General features: G+C 42.4%; 1 pseudogene; it reads right to left on the reverse strand.

Moving 5' to 3' along the window:
• Positions 1-3,343: 3,343 nt before the first annotated feature.
• On the reverse strand, positions 3,344-4,293 carry LOC117703133 (small ribosomal subunit protein RACK1 pseudogene; annotated as a pseudogene).
• Positions 4,294-16,642: the final 12,349 nt, after the last annotated feature.

Consider the following 16,642-nt stretch of genomic DNA (forward strand, 5'->3'; position numbering starts at 1 on the left):
TATGAGAGGTATAGTTGGATCCTGAAGTAGATCAATATCTATATTTTTGAGGAACTGCCGCACTGATTTCTTTAGTGGCTGTACAAGTTTGGATTCCTACCAGCAATGGATGAATGTTCTTATTCCATATCCTGAAGGATGTAAGATGAAATCTCAAAATAGTTTTAATTTGCGCTTCCCCAATAGCTAATGAGATTAAACCTTTTAAAAGTGTTTCTCAGCCATTTGAATGTCCTCTTTTGAGAATTTTATGTTTAGATTTACATCCCATTTTTAATTGGACTATTTGACTTTTTGATGCCTAGATTTTTAAAAAGATTTGTTTATTTATAGCTGTATGTGAGTACAGCATCACTGTCTTCAGACACACTAGAAGAGGGCATCAGATCCCATTACAGATGGTTGTGAGTCCCCATGTGGTTGCTGGGAATTGAACTCAGGACCTCTGAAAGAGCAGCCAGTGCTCTTAACTGTTGAGCCATCTCTCCTTACCCCTGACATCTAGTTTTCTGAGTTCTTTATATAGCTTAGATATTAGCCCTCAGATATGTAGTTGGTGAACTATTTCCCCATTCTGTAGGCTGCTTCTTTGTCTAAAGGAAGATGTCCTTTGCTTTCCAGAAACTTCTCAGTTTCATGAGGTCCCATTTATTAAATGTTAACTTTTGTGCTAATGACATTGTGTTCCAAAAGCCTTTTCCTATACCAATGAGTTCAAGGCTATTCCCTACTTTCCTTTTTATCAGGTTCAGTATATCTGGTTTTCTGTTGAGGTCTTTGATCCATTTGGAGCTGAGCTTTGTGTGGCTGATAAGTATGGATTTATTTGGATTCTTGTACATGTAGACATCCAGTTTAACCAACACAATTTGTTGAAAATGCTGTCTATTTTCCAGTTTCTGGCTTCTTTATAAAAAAAAAAAAATCAGGTGTCCATAGGTGTGTGGATTTATATGAGTTTTCAGTTCAATTCCATTGATTAATATTTTTGGTATTGTGCAATACCACACAATGCTAGCTTTTATTAGTATGGCTCTGTTGTACATTTTGATGCCTGTGATGGTTGTGAGCTACCATGTGGTTGCTGGGAATTGAACTCAGGACCTCTAGAAGAATAGTCAGTGCTCTTAACCACTGAGCCATCTCTCCAGCCCCTGGAGCATGATTAGAAATTAGGTAGAGTGCTTCTTCCCACAGTTCTTTAATTTCCTAGGATTGTTTAAGCTAACTTTGAATTTTTGTGTTCACATAAAGCTGAAAATTGTCCTTTCAAGGTCTATGAAGAATTATGTTAGAATTTTGATTTGAATTTTGATTTGAAAATTGCTTTGAATCTGTAGATTGCTTTTGGTAGGATGGCCATGTTTACTATATTAAACTACCGATCCATGAGCATGGGAGATCTTTCTGATTTTTTAAAAATATCTTTCTTCAATGTCTAGGAATTTCTGTCAAACAGGTCTTTCACTTGCTCCATTAGAGTTACCCCAAGACATTTTATATATTATTTGAAGCTATTGTGAAGGGCGTTGTTTCCTTGATTTCTTCTCAGCCCATTTGTCATTTGTATACAGGAGGGCTATTGATTTTTGTGAGTTAATTTTCTATCCAGCTACTTTGCTGAAAGTGTTCATCAGCTATAGGAGATTTTAACTTTTGGGGTCAGTGATGTATATTATCATATCATTTGAAAATAACAATACTTTGACTTCTTCCTTTCCAATTTGTATCCCCTTGGTCTCCTTCAGTTGTCTTATTGCTCTAGCTAAGACTTTAAATACGATAATGAATAGGTATGAAAAGAGTGGACAACCTTGTCTTGTTCCTGATTTTGGTGGAATTGCTTTGAGTTTCTCTCCATTTAAGTTGATGATGGTTACGGACTTGCTGTAAGTGAACGTTTGTATGCTAAGGTATGTTCCTTGTGTCCCTAATCATTCCAGGATTTTTATTATGAAGGGGTGTTAGATTTACGCCAAAGGCCTTTTCTGTATCTAATGAGATGATTGTGTGTTGTCTTTCAGCTTGTTTCTATTGTGGATTACATTTATTGACTCATACATGTTAAAACATCCTCACATCTCTGGGATGAAGCTTACTTCATCATGGCAGATGATCTTTTTTATATGCTTTTGGATTCACTTTGCAAATATTTTATTGAATATCTTTGCATCTATGTTCATAAGGAAACAGGATTTGTAATTTTTCTTTCTTTGTTAGGTCTGTATGTGATTTGAATATTGGAGTGACTGTGGCTTCATATAACAACTTGGGTAATGTTCTTTCTGTCTGTATTTTGTGGAGTAATTTGAGTAGTATTAGTGCTAACTCTTCTTTGAAAGTCTGGTCAAATTCTATGCTAAAACGATCTGGCCCTGTTGAGTTTTTGTTTTTATTCTTTGTTTTGGTTGGAAGATTTTTGATAACTGCTTCTATTTCACTAGGTCTATTTAAATTGCTTATCTGATCTTGATTTAACTTTGGTAAGTGGTATGTATTGAGAAAATTATCTATTTCTTTTAGCGTTTCCAACTTGTTGTAGTACATATTTATCAATTATGTCCTTATAATTCTCTGGATTTCCTTGGTATCTGTTGATATGTCCCCTTTTCATTTAATCTTATTAATTTGCATATTTTCCTTTCTGTCTTTTAGTTAATTTGGATAAGGGTTTGCCAATTTTATTGATTTTTCTCAAAGAACCAACTCTTTGTATGTTCTTTTTGTTTGTTTCTATTTTATTGACTTAAGCCTTGAGTTTACTCCTTTTGGGTGTGACATCTTTTTGTTCTAGAGCTTTTAACTGTATTGTTAAGTTACTAATATGCTATGGATCCATTTTTTTAAATGTAGGCTCTTAGTGCTGTAAACTTGCCTAATAGAACTGTCTTTATTGTAGCTCATAAATTTAGATAGGTTGTGTATTAAAAGCTGTAAGAGAAAAAGAACAAGTAGCATATAAGGGCAAACCTATTAGAATAACACCTGACTACTACTTTCTCTTCCTCTCCTTTCTTGTTCTTCTTCTTGTTCTTCTTCTTGTTCTTCTTCTTGTTCTTCTTCTTGTTCTTCTTCTTGTTCTTCTTCTTGTTCTTCTTCTTGTTCTTCTTCTTGTTCTTGTTCTTCTTCTTGTTCTTGTTCTTCTTGTTCTTCTTCTTCTTGTTCTTCTTCTTGTTCTTCTTCTTGTTCTTCTTCTTGTTCTTCTTCTTCTTCTTCTTCTTCTTCTTCTTCTTCTTCTTCTTCTTCTTCTTCTTCTTCTTCTTCTTCTTCTTCTTCTTCTTCTTCTTCTTCTTCTTCTTCTTTTCTGAAAGCCAGTTTATTTCTAAGACTCTGTCATGAACTTTTAGTGGGTACCAATAGTTACCTGTCATACTCACACCAAGTTGTCTGTATAGCCAGCAAACAGTCTGGCCATCAGCAGACTATGCCAAAGAGGTACACTGGGGTGGCTCTGCCTTGCTGCTGGTGCTGATAAGTTCTTGCTTCAATTTATCTATGAGGATCTTGCCCCCCCCCCCAAGTCCCAGATCTTTATAGTGGGGCCAGTGGCAGCATAGAGCCAGTAGTGGTTGGGGCTGATGCACAAGGCATTGATGAGGTCCCCACCATCTAATGTGTAAAGGTGCTTGCCTTCATTGAGATCTCACAGCATAGCCTGGCCATCCTTGCCTCCAGAATCACAGAGAGATCTGTCTGGAGAGACCATCACTCTGTTCAAATAGCCAGTGTGGCCAATGTGGTTGGTCTTTAGCTTGCATTTAGCCAGATTCCACACCTTGACCAGCTTATCCCATCCACAGGAGATGATGATAGGGTTGCTGCTGTTCGGGGAGAAGCAGACACAGGACACCCATTCTGAATGACTCTCATCCTGGACTTGAAGACAACCAGAGTATTCCATAACTTTATGATCTTGTCCTGGGACCCAGAGACAATCTGCTGGTTATCAGAGGAGAAGGCCATGGTCAGCATATCCTTAGTATGGCCGACAAATCGTCTCATGGTAGTGCCCATTGTGAGATCCCAGAGGCACAGTGTTCCATCCCAGGAGCCTGGGAGGAGAAACTAACCATCAAAGGAGATAACAATATCACTAACAAAATGAGAGTAACCTCACAGAGCAAGCTGTGGTATGCCATATTTTGTCTCATCCCTGGTCAGCTTTCACATGATGATGGTCTTGTCTTAAGATGCCAACAAGATCATGTCTGGGAACTGCAGTGTGGTGGCCATCTGTGTTACCCATCCATTATGGCCATTAAGGGTCCCACGAAGGGTCATCTACTCAGTCATGGCTGCATCTGATATGAGTGTCACCATAGTGTCAAGGATGGCACCGGATAGCTCAGGGATCCAAGCACCACAGCTGCTGACACCATGACCCTGTGGAGAAAAAGAATACCTGACTTCTTAATGGAGTCTCCAAAAACCAGAGGGCCTGAACAGATGTCATGGTGTCTCTTCACATCAATAGAAAGCCTAAAAAATGTTCTTTCTTTGTTTTATACATTCAGTGTTTTGATTATTATATGCTGAGGGGACTTGCTTTTCTGGTCCAGTCTATTTGGTGTTCTGTATGCTTCTTGTAGCTTGATAGGCATATCCTTTAGGCTAGGAAATTTTTCTTATAAGATTTTGTTGAAAATATTTTCTGTGACTTTGACCTTGGTTTCTTCGCCTTTATCTATTGCTAGCATTATTCAATTTGGTCTTTTCATAGTATCTCAGATTTCCTGCATGTTGTGTGCCAGTATTTTTTGAGGTTTAACAAAATGTTCTTTGACTAAGGTATCCATTTCTTCTGCTGCCCGAGCTTCTTTTTTTCTGTCTCTTGTATTCTGTTGGTGGGACTTGCCTTCAAGGTTCCTGTTCAAGTTCCTACATTTTTCACTCCCAGATTTCCCTCATTTGGGTTTTCTTTATTGATTCTATTTCCACTTTCATGTTTTGAACTCTTGTATTCAATCCCTTCCCACTCTTTGTATTTTCGTAGATTACGGGATTTATTAATTTCCTCTGTAAAGACCTTGATCATATTCATAAATGTTATTTTAAGATCTTTGTGTGTGTGTGTGTGAGAGAGAGAGAGAGAGAGAGAGAGAGAGAGAGGAGAGGGGAGAGAGAGAGAGAGAGAGAGAGAGAGAGAGAGAGAGAGAGAGAGGAGAGAGGGGAGAGGAAAGAGAGAGAGAGGAGAGAGGAGAGAGGAGAGAGAGAGAGAGCACAGATGAATGCTTTAGCTATGTTAGAATATTTAGGACTTGCTGTGACAAGGTTCCTGGGCTCTACAGGGGACATATTATACTGGCTGTTACTGATAGTGTTTTTACAAGTCTGTTTGGGCATCTGAAATTGGGGTGATTGTATTTCTAGGTGCTTGTATCTGGTCTTGACTTTATTGGGTGGATGTTTTGTTCCTTGGTTTTTGTTACACTCTCTGGTTCTTAGGAAAGTGTGGCAGTGTGTTGCCTGGGAGGAAATTCTGCTGCATCCTGGTAGGTTTGGCCACTGAGGGTTCCAGGTAAAATGTGTTTCTGAGCATTAGGTGTGGAAATTAAGAAATTAAGGAGTCTGGGGGAACCACAGGATGGAGGAAAGCAGGGTGTCCCGTCAGGGTCTGCTTGTCCTCTAGGAACGTGGGCAGAGGGTAAGAGAGGCCTGCTGTTGAGCTGGGGATGAGACCAGCGAATTGGACTTCAAGGAGTGGAGGGAATGATGAAGATCTGTAGTTAGTCTATTTGCTTCCTGGTCTTCTGGAGTTGGAGGCTGGGACAAAGCAATGAGTTGGAGAGAGAAGTTAAAAGGGAAAGATCTATGTGATTCACTGCAGATAGAGGCAGGATGTTGGAAGAGGTGTCAGAGCGGGGAATGAGGCTGGGGGATTGGGTCTGGAGTAGAAGGAGAGGCAGTAAAGATCTGAAGTCCGCCTCCTTGGTTCCCTGGCAGGAGGCAAGTCTTTTGAATATGGGTGTTCTTATTTAGACGTGAAATATTTTCTAAAAATGGCTCAAGCATTAAAGGCTTGGTTGCTGATGCAAGCAGTAGGCAGAGAGCTTTGCCTGCCCCAGTGGATCAATCTATCAGTGAATTCAAACTTGAATAAACTATTAGGAGATGGCCGACCATGGAAAATGTAGGCTGATTTCAGAAAGCTCCCTGGAGATGTCTCTGGGCTCCACCTTGCCCTGGCTCCTTCTTATTTATTATTGCTTCTCTCTGCTTCTTGTGTAATGTGGGATTCTCCAGCTTTTCTTGGGTCAGTAGCAATAGCACTAACAGACTGTGAGGTAAAGATGCTGAATCAGGGAGCCTGCCTTAGGGTTTCACTGCTGTGAACAGATACCATGACCAAGGCGACTCTTATAAGGTCAACATTTAATTGGGGCTGGCTTACAGGTTCAGAGGTTCAGTCCATTATCATCAAGGAGGGAGCACAGCATCATCCAGGCAGGCATATAGGAGGAGCTGAGACTTCCAAAGGCAAACAGGAGAAGACTGTCTTCCAGGCAGCTAGGACAGGGGTCTTAAAGGCCATGCCTACAGTGACAATCTACCTCCAACAAGGCGACACCTCCAAATAGTGCCACTCCTTGGACCAAGCATATTCAAACCACCACAGAGCCTAAATAAATCTTTACTCCTTCAGACTACTACTCTTAGGTATTTGGTCTCCATCTGAGTCCATTTTCTGTTGCTGTGATAAAAGGTCCTCACAAAAGCAACTCAGTGGACAAAGAGTATCTTGGCTGACAGCTCCAGGTTACAGTCTACCATGGCAGGGAAGCCACAGTGGCTGGAACTTGAGTCTGCAGTCCAGAAGCAAAAGGTTGAATGTGTGTTTTCTACCCGGTTTCCTTTTTCCACTTACAGTCTAGGATCCCCTGCTTAGGAAATGATCCCACCTACAATTAAGATGGGTCTTCCCACATCAAAGAACATAATCCAGATAATCCTTCAGACATTCTCAGAGGCTAACTTTAATCTAGATAATCTCTCGCAGGTGTGCCTGGAGGCTGATCTTCCAGGAAAGTCTAGAGTCTGATGAATTGACAATTAACAGGAACCATCACACAGTAACCAAAGAGCTAATAGAGGCACCATTGTTCCAGAAACAAATGTGCACAGTGGTGAAGGAAAAATAATTCTATATTCTTCCCTTTTGGGGATGGGAATATAGAATAGTGGCAGAGGGCTAGCCTAGCATGCTCAAGGCTGTGGGTTCAGCACCCAGCTCTATATAAATAAATAGACAAGCAAAATAGCCTTCTTCAAACAGTTTTCTCCGTTTCATTTTTCACAGTAGGTACAGTGTCATCATTCCTGGGCAGGGCCAAATGTGAGCCTCTATTTTTTCAGAACTAAGTGCTTGATTGTATATTCTAAAAAGATTGCAGAGTCAGAAAGGTTGAAGGGTTTTACTCAGTAATATGGAGGTGTAGTGCTCTCCTTCCTGGTGGGCTGGGCTGGTTTGTTTTGTTTTTATTTATTTATTTGTTTGTTTGTTTGTTTTGGACAGGGTACTCACATTTAGGGACAGCATAGACAGATTGTAACAGGAACAAAATGAATGTCTGTGCCCCTGCAAGTGACACCAGATGTGCTGTAAAACTGTGGTAAGTGAAGTCACTTGAATGCGGGCAGCTGCCAAGGCTGGGCCCAGTTCAGAGACATCAACACTGACAGGAAGTAACAGGGAGCCTGCTGCCCTCCTCAAACCTGAAGGGGAAAAGGGAAGAGCCCACAGCCCTTGAGGAAACCATGGCCAGAGGATGTGGCAGTGGTGACAGGAGCTGTCCTAGCTGCTCGGATTACCAAAGCATTGATGGCTTAAGCAATGGACACTTATTTTCCTGAAGTTCTGAAGACCTAGAGCCTAAGATCAAGGTTGGTTTCTTCTGAGGATTCTTTCATTCTTGTCTTCACCCTGTGCCTTTGTGTGGTCTCCCACTGTGCTTTGTCTCTGTGCCCACATTTTCCAGTATTATAAGGCTCTAGCTACCTTGGGGGAAGATCATGCCTATTGATTTTGTTTTTACTCATCTGCCTATCTCCGGATGTCATAACATTCCAAATAGTGGGGGTTAAGTACACTTTTGGATGCAGCTATGTTTTGAGATGCTAGGGAGTCCATTTCTACTTGCAATCACACTCTCAGACACTGCTGATTAGGTCCTATTTCAGGTTACAGCCATATTCTGAGGTTCTGGCTATTAAATTCAGCATAGGAATGGGTTCCTCACAGGGACACCTCTAATCTGCGTCCCACAAGGAAGGAGCCTGAACAATCATATCTTAATGGATCATTCACTTTCTTCTTGCCCACTTTGCAGCCTTTTGGTACCTCCTGCTAGACCAGAGGCAAGTGAGGGTGTCTGATAGCACTGTGAAAGTCAGCCTTCTGGGATACAGAGAAAAGAGTATTTGCAGAAGTATATAGTACATGTAGCATACAAGGTGGCTGTGTTAATTCCCTTTCTCATTGCAGAGACAAGATACCTGACCAAAATAGCTGAAGGAGGAGCTTATTTGGCTCATGGGTTGAGGGGTCGACTACCATCATGGTAGGAAAGTCATGGTAGCAGAAGCCCTGAGGTACCTGGAGCAGGTAGGAAGCAGAGACGTGGGTGTTGCTATCCAGGTATCTTACTCTCCCTCCTGCCCCTCCCCCCAACACACACTCGTGATTTATTCAGTCCTTTCAATGTAGCCTGTGGGATGGTCCTGCTCGCACCTAGAGTGTTAACACTTACTCAAATGAATGCTCAGAGTGGATCTCAGTCAAGTTACCGTTGAAGATCAAGTGTAGTGGCCAGCGTGGCTTAGAAAGTGGCTGAACTTAGAAAGCATTTACATGCATTATGAGGTATAGACATAGAAAGGAGGAAACAGAATGCTCTGAGTGGGGAGGTTGGCTCTGTGGGCTCTACAATGTGGACATGACAGGTAGTACCAGCTCTGTTGTGGACATGGAAAAAAAATGTGCCTCCTATGGGTTAGGCAATCTTTAAATCTTTTTTTTTTTTTTTTTTTTTTTTTTTTTGTGCATAGCTTCCAGAGAGTTCCTTGTTCACCCTTCTTAGCCAAACGTGATGCATGACTCTGTGCAACAACATCCGGACCATAGGCTAAGGTTGACCAGCAACATCCCAGAAGTCATAAATCCAGCCTCCATAGTGAAGAACTGGAATTGAAATAGATTCTGATGCCATGAATTCTGTGGCTTTGTTTGCTGGTTTGTTTGGTGTGTGTGTGTATTCTTCAAGGTGTAGCCTCTGGTTCAACATGAGAAAAAAAATTGTTAAGCAACTGCAAACTCATGGCTTTTTTTTTTTCCATTCAGACTCCTCTGGATGACTAGAACTTAATAAGTATATAGTCCATTTTATACCAAAAGGTAGTGATTAATGTTAATTTAGATCACCATTTCTTGATAACCTAATTGTAAGAAAGTATAGTTATTGGTACACTTATTGAGTTGTTTTTAATATTTATTGGAAAGCCTGCGATTTATTGGACAGCTGTATACCACACAACTGCAGGGGTGTAGCTCACAGGGTCACTGTGGTGTGTTTGTTCTGACCACTCTTTGGCAGATGACAGGACATAAGGAATCCTAAGGGCAGGGGCTCTTGTTCCCCCTCAGGGGATGCACAATTGCAGTGTGGATAGGAGGTAGAACATTAATGGGAATGGGAAGGAAAGAGTGAGACATGGCTCCAGTTTCCCAGTACTAAGGAGGAGAAAGACAAAATGGGAACCTGTCCACTTCAAAATAATACCCAGGTACACTCTCTCTAGGTTCCCTCATCCTCCCTTGTTTCTGTCCGTGAACCATGAGTAAAGAGTGAGAACACTGCACCACCAGATCGCCGCAGTGGCAACATTACAATATGGAGGCACTCGTTTGGATTTTAACTCTGCGACTGGCAGAGCCACAGTAGCCACTGTCAGACTAGAAGGAGAGTTTCCCCAGGCCAGGGTTTGGGGTGGACAGTGAACAGTAAGCTATTTGGCTGTAGCCTGGTCAGCTCTTCAGCTGGTGTGGTTGTCTGTGAAAGTCCTTGAGACATTAGCTGAGGTACAGAGGCATCTCTTAACTGGGAAAGTTCATTCATGCTTAGCCAAACCCAGCCCCTTCTTTTTAGGACCTTTCGCAGTGCTCATGGGGGGAGCAAGAATACTTGTACATGGACACTCACTTATACTTCACTGTACCTTGGGCTCAACACTGTCTCTCACCCCTCACATGAAGGCTAGCCCTCTTCCAGATATGGTTCTTCATGGTAACTGCTCATCTTTACCAACCACTGGGCTCTTCTTCTGTTGTTCTTTGTATGCCAAAAAGAGGCATCTCTTGCAAGAAAGAGAAGTATTGTGTATAACCCTAGAATGAGTATTATCCTAAAGACATTTTATACACTCTTGTAAAACAGAAGCCAGGCATGACACATGATATAGGACTTGCACTCTTAAGTCATGAATGCTATAGAAATGTATGCACAGACACACCTGTAGATGTGTGCAAGCATGCTCAACACAGTGTGTTTATAACAGCTTCAAACTGGAGAGAACCGCATACCTACCCACAAGAAAGTAGTACCAATGGAACACTATGTAACATAAAAATAAGATGTAGATATACAATACACTTAACAAAAGCAGCTTGTGGCAAGGGCGTGACATCCTAAGAAGCAATGATGTAAACAGCAAGGTGGTCATTGAGCTGAGGAGAGGCCAGACTCCATCCACTTGGGGGAGTTGGAGCAGGAGGTAGGACGAGGCTACAAATGACCAGAGTTGTACAGTCAGCCAAGTGGGATCATAACCTGATCAGATGTATTCCATTGGAGGCAAGTCATTATTCCCCATGGATGTTGACCAGCAACTCCAGAGGTTACTCTCTGCCATCCACATTCAAATCTGAAGAGACACATGCATATTGTGTATACACACAATAGAGACAAAACCAAAATATTTCTCAAGATTGGTTTCCAATCTTCCTCTCTTTCAGTTTAATGTAACTAAAACAATTAAAATCTAAAAACTGTGTCTTAGGGTTTTATTGCTGGGAACAGACACCATGACCAAAGCAATTCTTATAAGGACAACATTTAATTAGGGCTGGCTTACAGGTTCAGAGGTTAAGACCATTATCATCAAGGCAGGAAAGTGGCTACGTCCAGGCAGACATGGTGCAGGAGGAGCTGAGAGTTCTACATCTTCATCTGAAGGCCACTAGAAGACTGGCATCCAGGCAGTCTTAAACTAGGCTAGGACAAGGATCTTAAAGCCCATGCCTACAGTGACACACTTCCTCCAACAGGACCACATATACAAATAGTGCCACCCCCTGAGACAAGCATATTCAAACTACCACAAACTGCAATATTTTTTTAAAAAATCATATTTAATGAAGTGGTTCAATGGGTAAGGAATGTCTCCAAGTGCCATGAAGCTGGTTCTTGTTGGGAGGTACTGGAGAACTCCTGGAAGCCCCAGATCTCTCTGAAGATCAGTGTGGGACTTGGCATTATGATGTCTGAAATGGCAGCTCTGTTGGTATCTTAGAAACAAAGAAAGCCAAAGTTGGTGGCTAAGTGTTTGTTCGATAGGTCACAGCTCTGGGAGCTGAGGGAACAGGCCGCTCAGTGTATCTTCTTTCCCTCCTGTAGTTTTCTTCCGTTTTCCAGTCTGGCAGGCCCCTTTGAACTATTCACCATCTGGCATGGATTTTGTTCTCTCCTCTCTCCCCTTCGTGCCCTTGTTCTTGCGTTCCATCTCCTCTCAGTTTCCCACTTTTCCTGCTCATTAGCTGTCCCAACCTTTATCATGTGTCGAGTGACAGAGAGGAGGATATTTCAGGGGACCAGCTTACGCCAGAGGGCACTCATGTGACACTGAGAAGTAGAACCCCTTGTAGCTGCCTGCTCTGGGTATACACGGTCACTTCCTTGTTAGCCTGGCCCACAGTGGGAGGAGTTGGAGCCTGAGGGATCCAGACCGAAACTTGTAACTTGGGAAGTAACAGAGATGGGAGACTCGTTAAATGGAGGACTGATCACATGGACAAGTTAATCAGGGATACCAAGGTTTAGGAACAGTGACATGTTGGGAATAAACTCTGCATGCCCAGATCTTAGCATCTAAAACTCACTAAAAAAAGGCTGAGAGAGACAGATGATTCTAGCTAGAGCAGGGTGTGACCAAGGCAGAAAGCAAGATAGTGTTTATAAAATGACCAGGCATGCCTGAAAGACACTGGTCTGCACTGGTCAAACTTGGAATAATGTATTAAAAATGTTAACTACTTACAACCCATTGAATAAAATAAGAAAACCCAGATACCTATTTGTACAGATAAGGGGATGAGTAACAGGGTGAGAGTGGTTCCTGATTTGAATGTACTCCTACAAGCCACTTTGTAACTGCCCTGTAGCAAAGGATAACTTTATGGTACAACGGCTGGCAGATGTCACTGTGGCTATGTTGAGAAGCAGGACATTCCTGGAAACAAAGCAAGTTGACATCATGCTTTCTTGATGGAAGCCAGCTTTACTCGGTGGTAATCCTGCCAGTGGTGGATGACCCAGAAATGTCATATACCAATTGGAGGATACGTCCCCAAATAACTGGTTTATAATCCTCAATTGTATTGAAGTCATGAGAGTCAAGGACATGAGCTACTTCATACCGAGAGAAAATAAAAACAGGACAATTGAGTGCATTGTGGGATTTCCAACTGGATCTTCTTACAACAAAGAACAACTGGAGACTCAATGATGAAACCCGACTGTGGATGAGGGGTCATCAGTGTTAACATTACTTTCCTTATTTTCATAGTTGAATTGTGATCACATAGAATTGTCCTTTATGTGGAGTCCTAAGCCGGTCGGTATTTTTCTTTCAAATAAATCAGAGACGTTCTTTGTACTGTATTTGTGACTTTAGTGTCTTTTAAAAATGTTAAATATTTACTTCATCAAATGTCATCTAACAGGGAGGCACATTATAGAAAACACAAATTTCTCTTTAATTTAGGAGAAGGAATGAGGACTAATGTTAACAGCGTTTGGCTATAGGCCATTCAGGACCCTCTGTTCTCAGCTCTTAAGGGTCTGCTGGCTGGTAAAACACGAATGCACTATCTTTTGTGAGAATCCTCTGAAAAGGTACTGTGTGAGGGAATAGAAGGTACCGTTTGCTTGTTCTCCAGTGTGCTGGTTACGGGAAAGGCCACTTAACCCAAATGTGCAGTCTAGTGACAGCCTTGAGCTGCTGCTTCCGGTGAAGGGGAGAGTAGACAGTGTCTTGAGAGAAGCCTAAAAATGCTCTGTAAGCTACTACAAGTATTGTGAGCTCATGCACACACTCAATGTGAGTGTAAAGCGAGGGGAAGCAGCTCTCAGAGCGATGAAGTACACGGGCTAAGAGCATTTGACTAGAACTTATAATCCAGCACACCTGGTAAGAGTCCATAGCATCTTAGCATCACTTGCAGAGAATAGTCCTTTGCCATGCCCCAGAAGACATCACTTATTCAATGAACAGATATTCAAGAACCATTACAGGTACCTGCTGATTCATAATCTATAACCAAGGCCAAATGATTGCTGGTTAAAGAATTCAGAATGCTGTGTGGAAAGCATCTGATATGATTAAATACACAAATAGGAGGCAATATAATGCCTTCTTGTTACATCGGTAACTTCAGAGCAGGAGTGGCATAGAAATGCCAACTCGTGGGACATCTGCTCCAAGTTTCACTTGGGCAAAGGCAGAGCTGAATTATCTGTCTGTACCTGTCACAAGCTCTAGGAAGCAGTGAGTGCTCTGGAGTGACTCTCCTCAGTGATGAGGAATAGGCTGGCATGTCAGAGCTTCTCAGGGGAAATGCTGAGGTCCGTCACAGACTTCCCAAACGTCTTACTTAAGCTCATTTGTTACGTCTCATGACGTTACCACTTCAAGAAGATAAACTTAAAATTTCTCCCTCAATTAACGATTCATTCAAGATCATGTCATTTTATCTTGCTTTCCGATGTATTATACAGTATCTTAAGAAAAGAAGTTTTTGTCTATTAGGGTGTCCACACAGGCTGGCAGAGGGCACTGAATCTCCTGGATTACACGTGGTTATGGGCTTCCTGGGTACTAGAAACCAGAAGTTGGATCCTCTGGAAGAGCTACTCCAGTCTTAACCACTGGGCCATCTCTCTCTAGCCCTAGGACAGTGTCTTTTAAATGTGACGAAGGTCTAATCAAAGTTGCAAGGTTAGGAGCCCAGTCATTTGCATAGTTATAGACATAGATTTAAAAAAAAAAGTTCCACAACCCTTTCCATAAGGTCCTCACCCACTGCTAAGCACTCTGAAACACATTGTCAACTTTCATACTTCAGTATTTCACACTTAGGGTCGCATAATATCTACTATTCTGTACTCAATACCTTGGCATGGGTACTTTTCTGGTCACCAAAGTTCTCTTCAGAATGACTTCACAGTACTCCCTTACATGTTTTTAAATCATTATTAACTATCGCTATTTTAAAGATAATCAAAGCAACACAATGCTATTTTCTCATATATTACATCTCAATCAGTTTTCCCTCCCACCATTTCTCCCAGTCCCTCCCCTCCTCCCCTTTGCACCTCCCTCTGCCACAATTCACTCCTCTTCCATTTCCCCTCAGAAAAGGGGAGGCCTCCCATGGATATCACCAAACATGGCAGAGCACCCCTCGTATTACAGCTGGATGAGGCAACCCAGATAATACAAATTTTCCTAAGTTTCAAATTTCAAGAATCTATCATGCTCCCTGTTAGTCGGGAAGAAAACTGTCTTAGGACGGAGCAAGGCAGGGGGTGACCCTTGTGACCTGGTGACTGCTGTCAGCTGAGGTACATGGGGGAGACAAGCTTCCGTGGTGGCGTGTGTAGCCAGCCGTGAGGGGGGGAAAGGTGAAACTGAGGAGGGATGTTCACCCAGAGAAGTACACTGCCGTTGAGTGACAGTTGATCACTTCAGACTGACTTCTTACGGAACAGGATTCTGGCTTATTCCAGAACCTAGCAGAACCAATGCTAGGAGGTGAAATGGCAACAATCTCAGCTTGGCAATGAGATTTGAAGGCTGTTTAGAGAGATACTCTGTGATGTGTGGGGACGCATCATTAGAGATGTTCAAGCAGGACAGCTTTAGGGGCACCGAAGGATGGGGGAGGCCTATTCTCCTTTATGACTGTGTCTATGTGAATGATCACCTTTGAGTCATACGTTTTACATGTGTAAGCCAACACCACCTGCTTTTAATTCTGAGCAGCTAGGGAGACCTGCTGGTACTTTCTTGTGCCCAACTATGTGCTTGCCAGGCCTTTGGCTTCTGTTCCTTGGCTTCTTCCAGCCTTAGAAATCCCACCAAGTTAGCCCACAGTCTAAGCAACAAAGACCACAATGCGGGTACTTGTTCCCATCCCCACGTAATAAGACTGGGCTCTTCTACAGAAGCCCAAATTTGAGCAGTACATGTTCAGAGACATTCAACCCTCTCTGGCAGTTGGCCTTGAAGTTCGTATTGCGTCTGGTCTCTTTCTGGGCTCAAGGTTGAATAATAAAATCCTCCCTCTAGTGGCTCCAGCTCATACAAGATCTTATCCTACAGAGACAGAGCCTGAGTGCCCGAGACACTCTGGAGCCCACGAGGAGGATTCAAATTCCACTGCTGAGCACTTGATCCCCCTGAAGGCTATGCATGCACACCTCCTGGCTGTGCCAATGACCCCAGATCCTGACCAGTGCACCAGCAGCCACAGAACACATGATCACCACCCTGGTTCCCAGCCGTGGCTGAAGATGCTGATCTCATCGCATTGCTATTTGAGAAGAAACTGCCTGGCTTTCCTCAAACCCAAGTTCTGAGTCCTCTGCCCTCCACCTACTACTGGACGCTTTAGGCTTTTTGTGGAAAGGAGAGGAGGGAGAATGTGATAGGTTGATGATCTTTGTAGCAATGTTGCTGGATCTGTTTTTGGCTATGCAGATGGGGAAAGGCTACGTTCTGTCGGTTGTGTGCCAGCATTTAAACAGCCCCTAACTGAAAGGCTAAGGAGTACCACCTTTGTCCCTCTGATATTGCATTCACGCTCCCCTGGACATGAGAGAGGCCACCACTCATCAAGCCATGGATGCTGGGGTACTGGGACTCTAGCAATCCCCAATGCCACCAAAGGCAACAAACATACACTAGAGAATTGCTGTATCCATACGTTTCCATTTTCCAACCCACAGTTCCACCTTCCCACTTCACAGCCTACAGGGTAATTTTGACAACAGCTAACCTCCCAGCAAAGTTTGGCTTATCCACAAAGTGCTGCCCTTTGTCTTTGTATACTAAGTCAACATGTGACTGGGTCAAGTTCCATGTACATATAGGTGTTCCTAAACTCCTGTGAATGGCGAGAATTAAAGAGTCCACAATGAAATATTTAAGGGAAAAATTACCTTTGCATTGCACATGCATGGACTATCTTCCTGTCATTATGAACATTACAATATAATTATTAGACAGCATTATGTTGCATTAGGCATCACACAAGATCTAGCAATAACTCAAACTATATAGGCAGTTATATGCAAATACTACACATTAT

This window comes from Arvicanthis niloticus, chromosome 2 (assembly GCF_011762505.2).
Source record: "Arvicanthis niloticus isolate mArvNil1 chromosome 2, mArvNil1.pat.X, whole genome shotgun sequence".
Taxonomy (NCBI): Eukaryota; Metazoa; Chordata; class Mammalia; order Rodentia; family Muridae; genus Arvicanthis; species Arvicanthis niloticus.